The sequence below is a fragment of the Acinonyx jubatus genome, chromosome D3, assembly GCF_027475565.1.
Source record: "Acinonyx jubatus isolate Ajub_Pintada_27869175 chromosome D3, VMU_Ajub_asm_v1.0, whole genome shotgun sequence".
NCBI lineage: Eukaryota > Metazoa > Chordata > Mammalia > Carnivora > Felidae > Acinonyx > Acinonyx jubatus.
In genome coordinates this window covers 56965914-56979832 of record NC_069392.1, presented here as the reverse complement: position 1 = coordinate 56979832, position 13919 = coordinate 56965914, and the positions used below count along the sequence as shown (strand labels likewise).

The 13919-nt window shown below is 56.0% G+C and overlaps 1 protein-coding gene and 1 long non-coding RNA gene across 51 annotated transcripts in view; both read left to right on the top strand.

Moving 5' to 3' along the window:
• Positions 1-13919, top strand: part of CELF4 (CUGBP Elav-like family member 4) — a 297439-nt gene that overhangs the window by 106133 nt on the left and 177387 nt on the right. The window lies entirely within an intron of this gene.
• Positions 6549-12206, top strand: LOC128312515 (uncharacterized). The gene is made up of 3 exons (XR_008291915.1): positions 6549-8443; positions 9207-11734; positions 12068-12206. It is a non-coding gene; the product is annotated as an uncharacterized LOC128312515 (long non-coding RNA).

Genomic DNA, 13919 nt, shown 5'->3' with positions numbered 1-13919 from the left:
GGCAGAATGTGGTCAGCGGGGTAAAATGAGTGCAGTAGGAAGTAGTGGCAAGTAAGTTGGACCCCGTGAGAAAGATGATTTCTGAAGGCGGAGAAGAGGAAGAAGGGCCGTCCAGGTAGAAGAAGCGACTGGTCAAGGGCCAGGTGCAGAACGTCCAGGTAGAAGAAGCGACTGGTCAAGGGCCAGGTGCAGAAAGTGTATTCAGGAAACCGGAGGGGGTGTCAGAGTGGAGGCTGGGGGTCAGGCCCCCTGCGGAGGGCCTGCAATCGCCTAGAGGGCAACGCGATTCTGCAGGCTGGCTGAGTCGCACACAGACAGGTGACATGCCAGCCCTGTCTCAGACTCGCCCCTGCGGTGGGCACCAGGGAGGGACGGGAGGCAGCAGGTATCTGGCTTGGGGCTATGTTAGGGTCTCCGCTGTGCAGAAGGGGAGGTGGTGAATTCTATAGCCTTTTCAGGATTAAGAAAAGGGAGGAGTCAGGGTGAGAGTGTATGTCAAGGGTAAGAAGTGTGGGGTTTTTTTTTTTTTTTTTTTTGCTTGTTTGTTTTTGTTTTCGCTCCTTTATTTATTCAGCAAATATTTGTGGAAAACTTACAAACATAGGGCCTGGGAGAGAGAGGGAGAGATGGTTCCTTGAGCACTATCCCATGGACTTGGGGGAAACAGAAGGCTGGGTGTTTCAATGGCAGGGGCACCATTGACACTGACTCTCATGCAGAAATCCTTCCCCACAGACAGCTGCTCTACTTCCAACACGATGCGGGAGATGACGTTTTTAGCCCCTCAGAGTTGTAGCTTTACTACTTACTACAGACAGAAGATACTGGGGCGGCACCAGCCCACCAGTGAACTGTTCGCCAGGGCCCGGGCCAGGGCAGACATAGATCTCTGGGTCCACCTCAGGATCCCACGACCATGGCCACCCAGAGGGAGTGGCCTTGGCAGGGTAGGTGACACCTGTTTCCCCATCTGTGTGGACTTTAGAGTCCTGACCTCATAGCTTGTGAGGGAACCACACCGTGGTGCACATAGAGTTTCTACCCACGGCACCTGCATGTGGCGGCTGCTTGATAAGCAGTGGCTGTTATTATTCCCGCTGCTGTTATCGCTATCGTTATATTACCAAGCGTGGCTCGGGGTGGTGTGTGTTCAGCTGCCACCATCGCTAGGGGCAGGGCCATCAAAGATGCTCCATCCTGGGAGGCCTTGCCCCGAGAAGGGACCAGTGGAAGCCAGGCAGGGTCTGGGCTCTGGCACCAGCTAGCGGAGCCTTGCCTGCCTGGCAAGAAGGGGGCATGGATGCTGAGGAAGGTGGGATAGGCAGAAAGTGCTGGAACACCTCTAGTACCTCTGGGTTTGCTTGGGTGGGGAGCGGGCTGGGGGGGGGTTGTTTGTGGAGGCCCAGCAGATCCAGCAGATGAAAACCCCACTCCACCCAGGCCCCACTAGATACAGGGGTGAGGGTCCGGGTGGCCCAGAGGGAAGAGCGGGTAACAGTGAGGGAACAGAGCCAGCAGCAGGTCTTGGGCTGCCCAGAGGGATCCCACTTGACATGTGATGGCCCCTCCGGGTGTGCTGACGAGGGCGCTAAGTACAGCTGGCCTCCCCGAGACCCCTGTCAGGAGCCACTGAGCTGTGAACACACACTCTAATGTGGCCCAGCTTGGCTTCCAGAGGAGGGTCCTCTGAAGGGGGAGTGTAAGGCAGGGTTGTGGCCCATACATCCCCCAACATACACACGGGCATGCACACACACACACACACACAGACACACCTCCTTGTATCAGGCTCACATCCCTGGACCACAGTGCTCTGCCTGGGCCCCAGTGGCATCTCCTCGGTGTCTCTCTCCTCCCGAGCAAGGTTGCCCCCCTCCACCCTCCCCCTGCTGTCTTCTGCAGGGGCTTGGGGCGGGGCAGGGGGCGGCCTGACCCGCTGACTGCCCCTCTGCAGCACCTCGGTACCCTAGAGGGGACTTCGGAGCACCCCTTCCCTCTACAGTGCCCACCGCTCTGTGCCCAGGGCTCCACAGAAACTGCAACAAACGGGGTGCTCTGCGTTGGCAGCCCTCCCACATCCTGGTAGGTGTAGCTATGGCAGGTCCACAGGTGAGGGGATGGAGCCCAGATCTCCTCCTTCCCACCCCCCCAAACCAGGGCCTAGACTAGTGACAGAAGAATGCTTTGTCCCCATCTCGGAGTGTGTGCATTACCGTGCTGGACCCTGGAATGGCACGGGGTGGGGGAGGGGAAAGGCATGGTGGGGGCGCCTGGGGTGAGGCTGCCGCCCGCTGCCCTGCCAGGGTGCCGCACGGGGTCAGCTCCAGGGCCAGCGAAGCTGTGCCGCCCGGGAGGCCCCAGCAGGGAGATCGGGAGGGCGACATTCCAGCCACGGAGATCATCAGGGATCGCCATGGCAACGGGGGTGCAATTAAGGCCCGTTTCAGCTGGGAGCAGCTGTGCGCACTTTATCTGCCTTGAATAAGGAGGAGAGAAAAAACCTGGGGAGGGAACGGGGTGGGGAGGCGGAGGGGGGAAATGGCAGTCCTTTGCAGGCCTCTTCCTGTTCTGAGAGAAAGAGGAGAGGGGGCAGGGAGGAGAGGGGGAGGGAGACCAAAAGAGACCCAGCCGAACAGACAGGCACACGCAGAGGGGAAACTGAGAGCCTGAGAACCACAGACACAGACAGAGACATTCCCACAGACACACAGAGGCACTGATAGACTCAGGCAGAAAAACAGACACAAACACAAAGAGGGAAAAAGAACAAACTCAGGTCCTAAAGGAGAGGGGAACGGGTACAAGGCCAGAACCTCACCACCCTTCTCCACTTTTCCCATACACGAATCTTTTCCCAACCACAGTGGGGCCTCTCAGACGCACACGTACACATGTACACATACACATACACACATGCATGCACACGCACATGCTCATGGCAGCCTCTCAGCCTTTGCTTCTCTCTTGCCCTGCTCTGACCACACCAAAGGTCTACACTCCTTGGGCTCCTCCTCCAGGAAGCCCTGGTGCCCCTCAGGACTCCCCTCCCAGGTGGGGGCTTCAGTTCTCACTAGCTGGAGCAGGCTGTGTTCAGGGCCTGCATGTGGAAGGAGGAACAGTGGGCAGGGGGTAGCAGGCAAAGAAAAGAGCCACACGTTAAATTAGGGAGGCACCTTGAGGTTAAGAATTCAGGGCCCCGTCTGTTCTCTCCTGGCTGGCTCACAGATTCCAAAGTCCGTCTTTGTATCCCCTTTCAGCAAAGGTGTCTCAGCTGTCTCACCTAGCCGAGAGAAGGAATCCCACTAGCTCTTCGTGAGACACAGGAATAGGGCCGTGCATGCAGAATGGGCTATTTGAACAGCTTGGTCTTAGGAGGTGAGCTGAGATACTCTTGTAGCCTCCTTCGTTCCACAGGTTGTAGATGGCTCTTCCTCCAGCTGGCTCAGCACACGTCTGCCTCGGGGCCTTTGCACCGGCTATCTGTCTGCCTGGAAGACTCTTCTTCCACATGCTCACTTGGTTCATTCCCTCATTTCCTTCGGGATTCTTCTCAAATGTCACCTTATCAGAGAGGCTTTCGCTAGCCATTCTATATCAAATAGCTGTCCCTTGAACCCAGGGCCAGCATCCTCTCCCCCTTAGTCGGCTTCGCTGTTTCCATCACTTCCCAATCTATCCCATCTTGACTTGTTGTTTTTATTGATGGTCTCCCTCCGCTAGACTGTGTGCGTCATGAGGGCAGGGACCTTTTTGGTGCTCCGTCCCCAGGTCCTGGCATAGGACCTGTCGTAAGTGCCAAAGGGCCACACAGTGAATCCTATAAGAATGAAGGAACGGGTGGCAGAGAGTCTCCCACCCACCGGGAGCCGTGCAGCCAGCCTCCTGGCAGAGTGCCCAGTGCCCTCAGTGCCCCTTTCCCTGGGGTCCATGGGGGAGTGTGACCACACTCCCTTTCTCTGCTCCCATGAGCAGACTTTCTGGACCACACTGGTCCGCTCACTGGCACTCAGAGGTAACCTGTTCTTCCCCACGTCTTGGATGACATCCTTCCTCTTCTCGTCTGAATGCCAAACGCCTAAAAGGATTCAGGTACCCCCTTCTCCCTTGAGCCCCACTCCTCCGCCTCCAGAGCCATCTCTCCACAGTGGACCCCACACTACTGGCTGGGGCCGGCAGCTGTGGCTTGGTGGCTCGCTTCTGCCCTTGGCAAGCTGTGGCTCTAAGCAAGACACCTTACCTTCCTGACATTGTTTCTTGGCTGCCAATCAAAGGCGAACAACTCTGTCACTAAGGGCTCCTATTTGGACAGACCCTTCGGGGGCTGCTTTTTAAGCTGCACCAGGCGCGCATCAAGGAATCAGCTGGCTCCGCGTCTGGTTGACTGGCCAGTGGCTGCAGCTTGTTGGCTGAGAGGTGGGTGGGGTAGCATCTGCTGGGCTGTGTTGGGGAAAAGTGGCTGGACACTTTCTGAAGAGCCGGGAGCAGGCACCAAGCTGAGCTTTCACTCATAAGGAAGCAGGCAGTCGGGGATGACGCTCCCTGGGAAGTGCGCAGAGTCTGGAGAAAGGGCACTCTGAGGCTGCCAGACCCACGCAGGCGGCAGGGTGGCCGCATCTATTCCTGGCAGTGCCCTTGAAGGCGGTCAGAGCAGCTCATGGCAGTTCCCGCCAGCCTCCCAGATGCCAGAGAACTGTTGGGGGCCCGTGCCTGCTCCCAGGGCCCACGCAGGAGAGAGAAGGGGGTGGGGAGGCCGCCACTCCCCACCCCAGTCAGTCAACAAATGCCTCGTAACTGGACATGCCCCTGCTCGGGCACTCAGGACGGAGCTGGGGAAAGAAGGAGGCCCACTTGGCCGTGGAGACAGCACGGGGCCATCCATGGGAGGCGGGCTAGCCGGGATGTTCTGCTGTGGCTGGGGGCTGCGTGGCCAGAGAGGCCTCTGACAGGGAGACGGGCTGGAGCCCCACCCCATCCTCCTCACAAGGGCCTATGACTTCCCAGAGGAGAAACGGTCTTCCAGACTGGCCCAGGCCTCAGGCTCCCACTGCCACTCTGGGCCTCAATTCCTCTGGTGACAGGAGACTCACTCTCTGGGTTCAGACAGGAAGCAGTTGTGTGGTGGTTCCATTGAGACTCTGAAGCTACCTCTGCTGACCATGCCACATTCTGCACTATCTGTCTTTTCGACCCCCTCACAGTCGTGGCTCATCTTAATATGGGAAGCACTAAATACCACCATGTGCTAAGACAGAGGCTTCACCCGGGTGGCTCTGAAAAGAGACACATTCCAGTCAGCAAAATGGATGCAGGGGCCCTAGGGAGCCCCGGAGAGCCCCTGAGGGGGTGTGGAGGCGCTTGTGCATGTGGGTGATGGAGACACACGCCCAGGTGTACTGGCCATTGGGGTGCCCAGTTAGCTCGTATACAGTGCTTGGACAGTGATAGGATGAGAGGCTGAATAAATGAATGTCCCCCCAAAAGATATATAATCGATAAAAACTTGGGGACATTGGCCCAAACCTAAACACTGGGGTGGGTGCAAATCAGAAGAGAAGGTCAAAGTGCAGAGGGGTAGAGGGTGCAGGTACCACCCCAGGGCCAGCAGGGCACAGCAGGTGAGCCAAGAAGGGATCTCTGTGCCTCTGGCTGGCGAGGATGCGCCGGGTGGCCTAGGGCCACTGGGGAGCTCCCAGAGGTGGGGGAGGAGACTGCGCAGAGAAAAAACCAAAAGTAGTCACCTCAGTCCAGCTGCTGGAGGAGTCCCAGGTGCAAGCGAGGCTGGGGTTCTGGTCTCAGCTCTGAAGGTCAGTGCCAGGGGACTGTGGGCAAGTGGCTATCCTTCCTGTGTAGCATCTCTAGCGACACCCAGTGACATTCTGCCGCACCTGGCTACCTCCCAGGGCTGTTGAGAGGATGCTGTGATAAAGCACACATAAGACTATTCACGAAGCCTCAACCATGAGAGCAAAACCTTTCCGTGACAGTTGGGATCCTGTGACCTCCGAGTCCATGTGTCTGGTGACTGGCTCCTGGGCTCCAGAGCCTCTCGCCCGCTGGCTGCAGGGGCAACCCCCGTGTCATTTCACCAGACTTAACAATGCTAGGACCCTACCTTCATGATACTGATCCTTTTTTACTTCACTTCTAGTGCCTTGACTCAATTTGCTGTACTTCCTCACTTCTGCAATTGGTCACACATTGCTGGATAATCAGTGAAGGGTTTATAAATGGTGAACAAATGAATGAGCGAGTGAAGTCACTTGTGTACTTGCCATGGCTCTCGTATTTGGCGGAAAGTCTTTGAGGGGAAAAGACAGGCTATGTGTCTTGTGCAAATCCCAGGGCTGTGCACTGAGAAAATGCCTAGTGGCGTTGAACTGACTGAATTTTGTCCCCCAGCAAGCACTATGGCCGTCCCATGCGTTGCCATCAGCCTAGCAGAGATGTGACACCTGGTAGACCCTTTGAAAACAGGGTTGACAGGCTGGGGAGAGGGGGTGGGGGTGAAGAGCAGGGGAGAGGTAGGGAGGGAAAGGAGGATGAGCAGCCAAAGGAGAATAAGTAATTGCGTTCATGATTAAAGACGTGTCAGTGAATATTTATTGAGTGCTTGCTGTGTGCCAAGAAGTGGGCTGGGTGCTTTACACAGATCTCATTTGACTGTCCACCCTGAAGGCCAGGGCCATCTTACAGGTGCTGCAGCTGTTACAAAGAGGTCAGGGACTTTAAGCAAGGGTACACAGGTCCTAAGTGGCCCAGCTGGGGCGCAGGCCTGACCTGTGGGATAGGCAGCCAAGGCTTTCCTGCTTCCCCTCATGCAGAGAGCCTGGCTGTGCATTTGGGAACGACGGGAGGTCTTCTGTTCTCAGTTCTAACTGGCTCTTTGGCCATGGCCTCCCAAGGAAGCATCTGTGGGTCGGGACCCTGGAGGGCTGCACCAGTCACCCAGACCTGGCCCAGTCCCTGCAGGCCCCTGACCTACAGTACGAGGTCCTTGCTCTCCAAATCTGTTCAGTACCGGGATGTGGGTAGCGAGGGTTCGGAAGTGATGGATGGCTATAGTATTTGTACGGTGCCCAGCCCCCTCCTCACCACACACACACACACACACACACACACTCCAGTCCCCCCCACCCTCCACCTGGACAGAACCTTACAACCCAGATTGGTCTCTTCCTGCTGACATAAACCTTCATGTCTGGGACCTTCTCTGGAGCAGTGGGCAGAATGAGGGGAAGATGGTGCTAAAAGCTGTAGGTCACAATCCCGGTCCTGTCCATCCTGAGCCTCCTTTGTCCTCTCCAGAAAGTGGACAGGTAAAGACCAGCCTTGGAGGCTTGTTATGAGAAGAGACATAACAACCTGGTGCCTGGCACAGCGGGGACACTCAGAGGGTGGGTCGTAAGAATGAGGAAGAGGAGGAGGGCAGTAGGGAAGGTGGTAGAGAGACCTGGAGGCAGGAGCAGGGAAAACTTCCAGATCCCTGCTCCCGGTCTGCTTGTCGGCCGTGCCTGTCTCTCCTCTCCCAGCCTCTCGGGGGAGGCTCTGCTGGAGACATGAAAAGAATCAGACCCATCCCCCCCCTTTTCTCCCCACTTCCCTTCTTTTCAAGTTTTTGTCCAAGTGTCTGTGCCCGTCCCTGTCTCTCTGTCCCTCTGCCCCTCTCTGCCTCTGTCTCCCTGTGTCTGTCACCCCATCTGCAAGTCTATGTGCGTGCCTCTCTCCCTGCCCACAGCTCCCTCCTCTGCTTAATCATTTGAACCACCACGTCCTTGTAACTCAGCCAGACAGGGTAGCACCACCCCATGAGGTGACTTACATGCACACATTCGGATGCCAGCACTGTGACTGCCAGACCCTCGTTAGCAGGCCCCAACCCCCTCAGGGACTCAGCACCCAAAACACTGGCAAACCCTTCCCGGTTCTATTTCTGTTCCCAGTGCGGGGAACAGAGAAAGCAAGTCCCCCAGTCATTCTCACTGGGGCAGAACAGCGAGCTAGGGCTCAAACAGGCCCCTCTGGGGACCTCGGTCTCCGTGTGTGTGGCTGTGTCACCCTGTGACAAACTAGTGACCTAGTGACACCACCCTTCCTCAGCCTCCCTTCAGCCGACTGGTCCTCTCAATCAGCCAGCAATGGAGGTGCTGGGGGTTTCCTGGTCCCAACCTCAGGCTTTCTGCATTTAGCAAGTGCACTGAAGTTAGAATAATGCAGCCCCCTCCCCCTTCCATTGTGACAGGGCCCAGCCCAGACCTCTGCACCTGAGGCCTCACACAGGCTGCTTGGCCCACCGCAGGCCCGCAAACCCAGGAGCTCGCATCCCACTCACAGGATGTTCCAACAGCACCCTCTCCTGGAAAGCTCCCTTTATTTTGTGGAGAGTCGAACTCCAGTTGTGTTCGGTGACCATACCTGGTATCTGAGAACCTCGCTGGGAAGAGAAGTAAGAGGAGGCAGAATGGGGTGGGGCCTCATCTGGAGGTCCCTGTCCTGAGTCTGTTGGCCCATGGGCTGGGTTTGTGGGTATGGACAGTACAGAGAATCACCCATCCCCAAGCCAAGAGTGTGGAAACTGCTCCTGTCTGTCCACCCCCTGCACTTCCCCACTTTTTCCTTCCTTCTCCAATACTGCATCTGTGTGTGTGTGTGTGTGTGTGTGTGTGTGCGCGCGCGCGCGCGCGTGTTCATGCCCATGAGCACACCTGCGTAAAGGTGGGGGGAGAGTGTGTTTCTTCTGGAGAAGGGCAGCTTTGTTTATTATGGCTGTAACCTTGGCCTTTGGGTAGAGCAGGGCAGTGGGACTCTTTGGAGCCTGGAGCAAAGAATTTAATATTCATAAGTGACCTCGGTGTAAATGGACTGCAGCTCCCTCAAAGGACTCACACATGATACCCTCCACCTCCTCCCAGTTGTCTTTCTCCGAGAGCCCATCAGAGTCTCAAGCAGCAGCTCCTGACCAGCTGCTCACAGTGTCCCCCAACCACTCCTGGGCTCTGGTCTCCTCTGTGCTTGAGGTCCCCCCTCCTGCCCAGCAGGGGGTCTGTATGGCGTGAGGGCAGGGAGAGCAGGGTGAACACCATGGGGTCAAGGGCGGTGGGTCCAGTGTCTCATCCAGGTTCCCACACATAGTAGAAACCCAGGAAATAATAGTGTAGTAGGTTCTGGTCTAAATGCTTCACACATGCTAACTTGCTTCACTGGCACAGCTGTCCATTTTGCAGATGAGAACACTGAGGCAGGAAGAAGTTAAGTAACTGCTCCCAGGCCACGCCGACAGTACACAGCAGCTCTGAGATTCAAGGCCAGGCCTTACAGATCATGAGGAGGATCTCGCAGATCCATGTGACTGTGTGTCGTTGGGCCTATATTCAGTTACATAAACCTCTAAATTTTAGCATCTATTTTAGGGCTCCGCACTCAGAATACGCACTCTGAATATTTGTTGAGTTGACATCTTGCTGGGCATTTTGTGGTGGGCAGTAAATATCTGGTATACAAAGGATGGATGGACTGGACCCAAAAGGGACTGAGATTATAAATGTGGTGGGAGGCTCAGGATGCCATGTCGGGGACCCCCATGGCAGAATTCAGGGTTCTGCTCCCCACCTACCACATTTTTTTGTGAATACAGGAGCAGGGGAGCCTGGGACAGTGACCGGGGGACAGGCCTTGGCAGCCTCTCTCTGTCTGTCCAGCCATCCAAGAACTGATGCCTCGTCTTCTCCCCACCCACCCTAGTGATGTCACAGTGTGTGTGGGGGGGGGCAGGGGGACAGGCAGGGGTGTGGTTGGGAGACCCTCCCTCACCTCCTTTGCTAACCCAGAGGCTATCTGGTGCTTCTACTTTTAAACAAGCAGAAGGATGGCCCCAGTCTTTTCTTCCTCCACGTTTGTAAGCAAAGGAAGGAAAGGACAGAAATCCCAGGAGACCATCAGGCAGCGATAGGCCAGGGCTGTCCCCCTGTAGGGCCCTACAGTGTGGTGCTAATCTACAGGAGACAGAGGCTCACAACCCTCCCAGGCTGGCACAGAGGGCATGGGGTGTCGCAGAGAACAGGGGTTCTCCCTCACTAGGAGCTCAGATTTGGGAAGACTAGAGACGCTAGCTGGAAGCAGGAGTGTTGGCCACATGCGCGTTAGAGGGTGAGAGCACTGCGCGTGGAAGTCGGGTAGGGGGGCAGTCATGGATCCAGGAGCATTTTGGAGCATAGGTGAAACAGGAGAAGGTAGGTGTAAACGAACCCAGCGTGTCAGGGGACAGAGAGGGCAGCGCGCCTGGCAGCAGGCACTGTGTAGGAAAGTGGGGGAGAGCTTAGCAGAGCAGAGGGGGCAGATTATGGAGCCCTGCCTGGATGCTCCTTGGAGAAGTCTGAGATTCCAAGTTGCTTCCAGTCCTGTGCACGTGGCTCCCACCGCCCTCCAGCAGTCTGTGCTACTGGCTGCCCAACCACTTCTTAACAAATGTCCAGAGGAGGAGCACAGCACGATCTGTTTCCTGGTATTTGGAAGCACGCCCTGTCTACAGAAAGCAGCCCGTGTCTGGTTTCCTTGTCCCCAGAGTCACCATAGGGCCTTTTCATGGCCCACCGTGAAGTGCGGGTCAAGCCCTGCTCAGCAGTATCATGGCATTGTGACGACCATCACCCCAGCCACCACCCTCGGGCACCTCTGGAGAAGTGACACTGGGGCATCCCTTCTCCCTTCCTGGAGGGGCTCTTGGCCCACCCAGCCGTTAATGTGCAAATGGCCCATTTTCTGCTTCAAAGGAAAGATTTTTTTTTTTTTTTCCCTGAGATCTGCAGTTTTCGAGTATTCTCAAATGACTAGCCAGAATCAATCTGAGATCTAAGAGTTTGGTGCATGTTGAGTGTGGTATTCTCAACTGCCATCTTCACTTCTTTTTGGCAAGACCCAGCGAGCCAGTGGGTGAAGGAGGGACCTGAGGCTTGGGGGCCATAGAGCCCATGTTACTCACTTTTAAAATTTGTTCCTTCACCTGAACTGCTGCTGCTGCTGCTGCCACCTTCTATCCCTCCTGTCTCCTCCTCCATTCACTTGCCCAAAGGCCCTGTACAGTTCATTCTTCCTTCCCAAGTCTGGCCCTGCTCCAGGCATCAGTGGGGACCCTAGTGAAAGAGAAGCTCCAATAGAGGGTGTTGTGTGGTCAAGGGTCTCTGCAGTTCAGACCTGGAGATCCAGGGGGTTTTGAGGAAGGCGAATTCCTGTGAGTTGCAAGTCAATTGGGAGGGCTTCCTGAAGGAGGAGGACTGGATTGAGCCTTAAAGAATAGAACCCTCCTAGGGCCACATGATGGATGGGAGGTGATCTGGCTGCCACTCTGGGTAAATGGATGTTACCTTCTGTTTTGTGTGGACCTTCCCCAAAAGAGGGTGACCTTGTGAGATAGAGGGTGACCATGAGGCAGATGGCCTGGCTCAAGATAATGGCCCCCTGCCTGCCCCATCCATAGCAGGGTGGACTGGGCTGCCCCAGCCAAACCACCCTGGCTCACTCTACCCCCTCCTTCCTAATTGCCCCATTACTGTAAATAATATCTTCCTTTCCAAACAATTAGCCTTCTCATCTTGAAGCTTCCTGTTTGTTTTTTCTGGTTCCGAGGCCCTAACGTTGGAGAAAACAAACATCCGGCATCTGTCTGCAGTCTCCCTGCAACCAGCCCAGCCACTAATGCTTTTACAGCCCCCGCAGGCCTGCTCCCCTGTCCCCCTCCCAGGTTTGTTCCTTATCCTGCTGCTGAGTTCGGGGGAGGCGGGGAGGAGCTAGCTTCGTGTACAATGTCTGAGATAATCAGGAGAGCAGGGAGGAGGCTGGGTGGCTGGAGCTTCCTCCAGGATCTGCCCCACCTTCCGTGGCTGGAAGGAGATGTTTAAAAACAAATCCCAAGCTTTTCCTCCTTCAGTGGATGTGCAGAGTCACCGGTCCACAGGAGGGGAGAGTTGGAAAACACCTCAAGTCAGGAAGGCTTCGATGTCAGCAGTGTGGTGTAAGGGTGACAATAATAATATACCCACCATCTGGGATTTGTATTCCTCATCCCATTTTACAGACCGTCTCCTGGACCATCAGATCCTTTAAACGAGCTCAGGAGGAGACAAGGGACAATTCTTACCTCCACTTGCAACAGGGAAACCAAGGCTCAGAGGGTCTGCACGGTTTGCCCAAGGTCCTTGGAGGATGAGCAGGTGGATGGCTAGTTGGGCGGGTGGGGCATTGGGTAGATGGGTGTTTAGATGGGGTGAGGTAGGTGGGTAAGGGGGTGGGTGGTTCGGCTGACGGCAAGACTAGATGACTTGGGCCAATGCACACCTGTCTTCTCCCGGCTGCTCTGAGTAGCAGGCACCTGCCCCACAGGATGCAGTTAGCCGGATTTTAAATTGAGCCCGTGTCTTTCGCTAATTATTCTCTGCGGGTCTCACCTCCTTCATGGAAGGGGAAACGCCTTCTCCTCTGTCTCTCCCATCACTCCCGTGCCTCTATTTTTGGAGCTAAAACTCAGGACATCTGGTCCGACGAGGAAGAGGTACTCCTCGGACAGGAGGACGAGTGAATCAGGGCTGCCCCGGGACTGCGAGGTGAGCTTGGTTGCTGCCCCGCTGGGCCTGGGACGAACCGGGCACCCAGCCATGGCCAGCAGGGCCTGCTAAGGCTGAACGAGAGGCAAGGACATGCCTGCCCTTCCTCCGCGGTTCTCTAGGATGTCCTCAGAGCTCCAGGGGGAGCGTGCAGCCCAGCATCCCTCCTCTCCACCTGGTTGTTAGTTCCAGCACGTTCCCCCTCACCAAGGCCCCCCAGCCAAGGCTGCTTGAAAACCTCCACCGGGAGCGTGTACAGGACACCTTGGGTCTAATGTAACATTTAATGGCCAAATCTCCTCAGGCCCCTGCATTAATACAAAACTATCGTACTGGTTCTAACCAGACAGAGTCACACTGCTAATGGCTTCAGGGCTGAGTCCAGGCAAAAACGAGGTGGTGAAGGAGGTGGTGGCCGTTAACATCTTGCTATGGCCCTCGAGAGGCAGAGGTGGGCCATTCCTGGGGCCAGAGGCCTGCCCATGACCTCCAAAGGCAAGGCCCTGTGGTGCTCATCTCTATGTCTCTGGAGCCTAAGCCAGGGTGGTACACGTTGCATGCATTTAATACACGGTGGCTGCCTGAATGCATGGGTGAGTGGGCCAGTGTGCTCCCGATTCAGAGGTCTTGGACAAATATTTTTCAGGTGACATGCACCTTTCCTCCACCCCGCCCCCACCAGCCCCCCAGCCTAAACTAGATGATATGATTCTACCTGGCTAACAGGTCCTGCCTCCCAGACCAGCCTAAAGAGCTTCATGTGTATGCCACATGGGAACCCCAGAAATCTCAGACGGAAACAGGCAGGGGAGAGCTTGCTGGAGAAGCCTATGACAATGGGCCAGGCCAGGCCTGGAGATCCCCAAGGAGTCCAGCATGCTCTAGCCCTCAAGGCCCTTGGAATAGGAAGAAGCCTCCTTAGAAAAGGAAGACATCGGACGCCAGAGAAAATAAGGCCAATGGGACAGTATAACAGGACTTCGGATGTTCAGAGGGGAGTGGAACAGCCCTCATGGGCTCCCAGTGTTTGTACACACGGTGCGTACGTGTGCACACAGATGCATGCATGCTCAGAGAAGGGCCTCCAGAAATTGCCCTAACTTGGTCCTGCTTTCATGGAAATCCACTTCCATGGACACCTGGGGGCAAGAGGGACTGTCCCCTGCCTGCCAAATACTTCCAGGTCCCCTCCATACACCTCTGCCCCTCTCAGGGTAGAGTGGAGCTACCCTCCCTCTGGTTTCCTGCAGCCAGACTCACATCAAGCTCTGCCTCTGCCTCCTGCCACTGCTTAACCTTGCACAAGTCCCTTTGCTTCCCCGAGCC